This window comes from Eurytemora carolleeae, unplaced genomic scaffold, assembly GCF_000591075.1.
Source record: "Eurytemora carolleeae unplaced genomic scaffold, Eaff_2.0 scaffold565, whole genome shotgun sequence".
Lineage (NCBI taxonomy): Eukaryota > Metazoa > Arthropoda > Copepoda > Calanoida > Temoridae > Eurytemora > Eurytemora carolleeae.
Window position 1 is genome coordinate 848 of NW_019396477.1, and position 7,208 is coordinate 8,055.

A 7,208-nucleotide genomic window follows, 5' to 3' on the forward strand; every position below is an offset into this window, starting at 1 on the left:
GGGAAGTTTCTCTAAACCAAGGTTTTTACAGCTGACAAGCGAAGCTCCTTAGCTCCCTCCCGACATGGAGACGATATTTTCCGTTCATTGGAGCTCATCGGAGTATCCAACCACAATAAACAACCTTGCTCTAAATACTCTGAGATCGCAACTTTAGTCTAAAATATTCTTCTAATCCCAGGATTTNACAATTACTCGAATTTATATCAATGTCAATTTTCAAGTATTTACGCACTTACGTAACAAAACAAGTTTTTTGATAAGGAAAAAATATAATTACAAATAAAAGAATTTAAAAAAGACTGTTCTTTTATAATTCAATCTTATACCTGTTGGAACTCCCCTTCTAAATTTCATGTTTGAAGTCCAAATATGAAAAAATTCAGTTATATATATAGTAAAAAAATGTCCAAAAAAATATAAAATATGCATTTTTAAAAATCCCTTGACCTTACCATTTTAAATATGCAAAAAATAACCTGATGTGTAATTGATAATAAAATTACACAAATTGATGCTTTATAACAACTAACCAGGCTCGTTAGCAAAATATGAATCCAGCTAGATAAAAAAAACCTCCATACAGCGTTAATACAGCGTTAAAAGCTGAATGTATGGCCTTTAATATTACAATTGTAGTTTCGTTTTTTCTCTTCTTTTTGTGAGCAGGGGTGTATACCGGGGATATACACCCCTGGTTGAAGTTTCTTTAGTTTGCCATTTTCTCTCTCTCACCCTGTATCTCTGAATACTTTTTTAAGTGCCTAGCAAGCCCTAGTTGTTGCTTCTCTGAAAGCTAGTTGTAACTTAAAAATAAACTTAAAATTAAAGCAACTTATTCTCAATTATTTAACAAATTAAATGGGGAAATTAAGAATTAGAAATAATTTAGCAGTTAATTAAGCCTCCATAAGATAATTTTTACTTTCAGTAATTTATTTTGTAATCTATGAAAGTGAATATTGTTTTGTACTGCGGATTATACTCAAAAACGGAAAAGTGGAATTTTTCTCGAAAACGCGACAATGATTCAAATTCAGGCTATGTTCGATTAAATTGAAAACCTGACATTGTCTTGAAAGCGATGAAAGGTTTTAATATAAAAAGAACTTCTTTTTATAATTTGAATTTCAGAAAACAGTTTTAAATTGGGAATTGTTGTCCTCGTCATGTTTAATTACTTGTTGTATTTTTATGCACATTTTTAAGTCACATTACCCTTTAATGCATAAGTGCTTTAAGCATTAAAGATGGCGGCGGTGCCAACGTTATCTCAAGTGACCAGCGATGTAAAGACCCGAAAATGCTCGTCATTTTATATATGATTGACAAGTTCTAAATATCTTTAATAAAACTAAAATTTCACAATTTAACAACTTTCTTGATTTCAATATAAAAGTGGATATACCATATTTTGAAATGACTGATTACATTTTTCAAAGTAAGATGTTTAATTTACACTTTTTGATACACATTTTGAAATTAATAAGCTTTACACACTTTAAAAAACCATAAGCTTTAATACACACTTTTAAAAAAAATACACACTTTCTTTATGTCGTCTATAAAATATAATCTTTAAAGAAGCACTCTGTGAATCCAATTATGAACATCAAAAAAATGTTTTAAGTCTCTTTTAATGGAATGTTTTATTTTGTTCATATTTTATTAAAAAAAATTACTACAACTTGACGTGGCGTGTTAAGTTGAGATATATCTTGATGGAATTTTAATTTTGACTGCGGCATTAAACTTAATACCAAGTTGAAATTCTCTTGTTGTTTGGCTTAATATTTGTATTTCAGCTCCCATTTAAAGTTCAGAAATAACCAAAATAATGGAAAATTTTTTAGATAATTGTTTTGATAAACATGGCCAAAATACATGGTACCCCATCTTACTACAATAATATGTTATCCAGCTGTCCCTTGGCTCTAAAAAATATTCACTTGGAATTAAGTCTACAAGCCCTTTATAAAACTATATTTCACTTCCTAATGAAAGAATCCTAGATACAATTTCAAAATGTGCAACGTAACGTTACAAACGTTTTATCGTAACAAACGCTAAAATAAAATTAGAAAAGTCCAAACGTTGACATCTCTAATACAGCATTATAATTGCAATGAATAGTATGAGGATGACAATGTTTTCTACCTTTTTTCTAACCCTACCATCTTTAAACTCTGATGTCGTAGACCTTTGATATTTCAGACTTTGAATTCTGTAAGTTCAAATAATTAAAATTTTAAATACAAAAGTTTAACACAATCTGGTTGTACAGACCTCATTAAGGGAAAAGACAATTTTGTTTACTGGCAAGTAATATTTCCTTCATTTGATTCTTAAATTTATAATTTTATGTAGCAAGTAGATACTGTTTTCATAATTTTTGATAAAAAATGCGTTTAAAAAAAAATATATCCTTGACATGAAATAAACCACGTTAATCTCACTGAATTTGGTGTACTAAACGTACTTGTACCTCTATTTGAATATTTAGCCGCTAAAATTGTTTTCAAATTGTTTCAAATTGTTTTCAGTGAAACGCAATAATATAATTTATAATTTTAGGTGTGTACATGTAGTAAAGACCTGTGTAATGCTAGTCCAGAATTGGATATATCAAGAATATTATTCCTTCTCTCTATCCTTCTCTCACTCCGCTGGACCCTACTCCGTCCTTCATGACAATAAATGAAGGATTACTAGTTTATCCAGTGTATACCGAACCAATAAGCTGCCACAGTTGACCGGCCCAGCGTATACCGAGCCAATAGGCTGCTACACTTTACCGGCCCAGTGTATACCGGACCAGGCTGCTACAGTTGACCGGCCCAGTGTATACCGAACCAAAAGACTGCTACAGTTGACCGGCTCAGTGTATACTGAACCAGGCTGCTACAGTTGACCGGCCCAGTGTATACCGAACCAGGTTGCTGCAGTTGACCGGCCCAGTGTATACCAAACAAGGCTGCTACAGTAGATCGGCCCAGTGTATACCGAACCAATAGGCTGCTACAGTTGACCGGCCCAGTGTATACTAAACCAGGTTGCTACAGTTGACCGGCCCAGTGCTTACCAAACAAGGCTGCTACTGTTGACCGGCCCAGTGTTTGCCGAACAAGGCTGCTACAGTTGACCGGCCCAGTGTATAATAAACCAGGTTGCTACAGTTGACCGGCCCAGTGTATACCGAACCAGGTTGCTACAGTTGACTGGCCCAGTGTATACCGAACAAGGCTGCTACAGTTGGCCGGCTAAAGGAACATATATACTATAAAAGAGACATTATCATGAACCAGTCATGAGTGACTTTTACAGTGATAAAATAAGGACTTGCTAACTTAGAGACTTAAATATTGTTATAAAACCCTGGCTCAACTTTTTCAGGTAAAAAGTTTAATAGTATCATACAAATCTAAAGTGATAACCAGAAACCAGTAGAATACAAGCAATAATGAAGTGCATTTGATGTTGTTACAATTGTTCATTGGACTATTTTAAGTCATAACCTAAGTTAAAAGTCCACTTCCTATTCCAGAGTTGCCTGTTTATCAATTTCTGGTTAACACAATAAAGTTGTAAAGATAGAATATTGCTGATATTAAGAGTTTGAGGCAAGAAATCAGCTTCTTTAAGGATTTTCATTTTGTATCCATTTCTATTACAAGGAATTTAGTCTTTTTCACAAACTCCAATTATCTAATCCATAATCTTTACAACCTAATCGTAAACACCTTTCATATTTTCAAACTTAGACAATTAATTCAAATAGAATCAATAGTTTGAAATATATACAACAATGGATTAGAAAATCATAGTTTGTGGCAAAGAATCAATTCCTTTTTTATATTGATATATCTCGCAATCTAAATAGTTTAGTTTATTTTAATTCTCTGCTGAATATCGTGGAATCCTTAGGCTTTAACTTGGATCATTTGTTTGAATGGCAATAGTTTAAGTTCGGATCTTGTTCCCCCAAAGGGGGGGGGATGGAAATATAAATATATCAAATCAAGAGCAATACATGCCATTTCATATTTTATGTCATTTTTTTTAGTTTCGATAGAAATATTAAATCGATTTTTTTGTTCATATTAATATGATCAAAGATGAGGTTTTTAAAATCTCTTTTTTCTCTGACCCGTTCTTAGATTGATAAATTGAAATATTTTAAAGATTCGTATTTGGTATCACCCTAAACTAAGCTTTCGGTGCGCACTATACCTTAATCCACAGTCCACTCTGGCCAAAGATATTGTGGGTTTTATTGTATAGTGATAAAGGCGGAGTAAAATATTATTTTCACTGTAATCTGGTTCATTTTCAATATTTTTTTCGGCATTTTTTGCAATTCTTTTTCTTAGTCTTTAATGTTTCAATTTAAATAAGAAATGTTAAATTTATTGTATTAAAGCATATTGTTATAATTTCAAACACGTTAGAACAAGAGGGGTTGAATATATTTTTGATGGATTCAAATTAAGCAAAGATATTTATGAAGCTGATATTACTTGTAAAATTCTTGAAAAAAAGCAGAATTGTATTTAAAGTTAATGAAGATTATAAAATAAATTGGACTATAGGACTTTAGGAATAAGGACTAAGAAGTCAAAGGACTAAAGTACTATAGGACTAAAAGACTAAATAGGACTAAAGGGCTATAGGAATAAAATACTTTATAGGACTAAAGGACTATAGTCTATAAGACTAAAAGACCATAGGACTAAAGGACTATAGGACTTTAAGAATAAGGACTAAAAAGCACTATAGGACTAAAGGACTATAGGACTAAAGGACTATAGGACTAAAGGACTTTAGGACTAAAGGACTATAGGACTAAAGTACTATAGGACTAAAGTACTATAGGAATAAAGGACTATAGGACTACAGGAAAATAGGACTAAAGGACTATAGGACTAAAAGACTAAAGGACTATTGGACAAAAGGACTATGTATATGACTTGAGGGCTATCTATGACTAGAGGGCTATATCTATGACTAGAGGGCTATATCCATGATTAGAGGGCTATGTCTATGACTAGAGGGCTATATCTATGACTAGAGGGCTATATCCATGATTAGAGGGCTATGTCTATGACTAGAGGGCTATATCTATTACTAGAGGGCTATATCCATGACTAGAGGGCTATATCTATGACTAGAGGGCNACACCTATATACATACACAATCAACTACACCTATATACATACACAATCAACTACACCTATATACATACACAATCAACTACACCTATATACATACACAATCAACTACACCTATATACATACACAATCAACTACACCTATATACATACACAATCAACTACACCTATATACATACACAATCAACTACACCTATATACATACACAATCAACTACACCTATATACATACACAATCAACTACACCTATATACATACACAATCAACTACACCTATATACATACACAATCAACTACACCTATATACATACACAATCAACTACACCTATATACATACACAATCAACTACACCTATATACATACACAATCAACTACACCTATATACATACACAATCAACTACACCTATATACATACACAATCAACTACACCTATATACATACACAATCAACTACACCTATATACATACACAATCAACTACACCTATATACATACACAATCAACTACACCTATATACATACACAATCAACTACACCTATATACATACACAATCAACTACACCTATATACATACACAATCAACTACACCTATATACATACACAATCAACTACACCTATATACATACACAATCAACTACACCTATATACATACACAATCAACTTAAACAAAAATCAACTCTTTGCTATTTGGAAATTTGTATTAGAAATTGCTCACTGCCCAAAGATCATTGCAGTTAAAACAAAAATGAATTTATTATTGTATTTTTGTAACAAAAACGAAATTTTGAAATGTAATAATGTTAAGGAAACGATTTTAAACTAAAAAACTGGTTGAATTTTTTTTAAACCGAAAAATTGGAAAAGCATGAACAAATAAAAGCTACTGACAGAAAATTGAAGATCACAAAATGTAAATGTTAGATTGCTACGTGATCTAAGAATATCAACCTCCATTGGAAAATTGAATTTAAGTTTTTCTTTCATTTCTTGTCTGTTATTCCTTCTGAAATGCAGATTTCTAAAAATATTTTTATAAAAGTCAAATTTCAAATTCAATGCAATTCCTTCTGAACATTAGTAGAATTCTTTTTATTTAAATACAAAAGGAAGAAGATAATTGTTAACTAATAATAGTTTTTATTTTTCAGCCCCAGAGATCCTGTTTACGGACCAGAATAAGAAAATAAAGAAAATGCACCCTGTAGATATGCCAGTTATATGTGATGTGATTATAAAGTTGTTAACAACCAAAATCAGCCATTTTGTTTTGGAAAAACACTGTTCTCAATGAGGTCGTTGATTTTGAAGAAAAATGTTAATAACATTAAGTTATTGTGAAGTAATATTAGGTCTTAATTTGAAAATGTAAAAATTTTTAGAACAGAACCACAAATCTGGAAAGAAAAGCACTCACCAATTAATGAAATTTAATATATTTTCACAAAAATTGGATTTAGGAAACTTTTCATTTATTTTCATGGTTACTTTTTTGTAAGATAACGTTGGTGAAATTTAATATATGACCCTCTATAGGCATGTGTGAATCACAACGGTACCCTTCAAAGCTTTGTCTGATAAAGTATGTTTTAGATTTCTGAGTTACTTTTTTGTAAGACAACGTTGGTGAAATTTAATATGTGACCCTCTATAGGCATGTGTGAATCACAACGGTACCCTTCAAAGCTTTATCTGATAAAGTATGTTTTAGATATCTGATTTTTGTTTTTGTAAACTGTTTATTTTCATTTCTCTGCAAAAGTGCACACTTGCGCATTTCTTGCTTCAGATTCAATGGAGAAACTATCAGAATAAAAGACTTATTAAACTAGAAAAAGGACGTTATATTCCTTATTATTGATGAGGTTTCCAGGGTGCCGTTTTGAATCGGGAATTCCCATCTTAAAATGGAGGGTTACTTGAAATTACTAAAACAATCCTATATAACTGGATGTAAAAAGTTAACATTCACAAGTCTAGCGTAATCGAGGGGGTTGTTTTTAATAAAAAAGTAAAATTGCAGATTTTCTGAAGAATTTCTGTGAATTT

The 7,208-nt window shown here is 31.6% G+C and overlaps 1 long non-coding RNA gene across 1 annotated transcript; it reads left to right on the forward strand.

The window, feature by feature from the left end:
• The first annotated feature begins 2,578 nt into the window (after window positions 1–2,578).
• On the forward strand, window positions 2,579–6,614 carry LOC111704003 (uncharacterized). Its single transcript, XR_002765725.1, has 2 exons — window positions 2,579–3,393; window positions 6,311–6,614. It is a non-coding gene; the product is annotated as an uncharacterized LOC111704003 (long non-coding RNA).
• The last annotated feature ends 594 nt before the right edge of the window (window positions 6,615–7,208 follow it).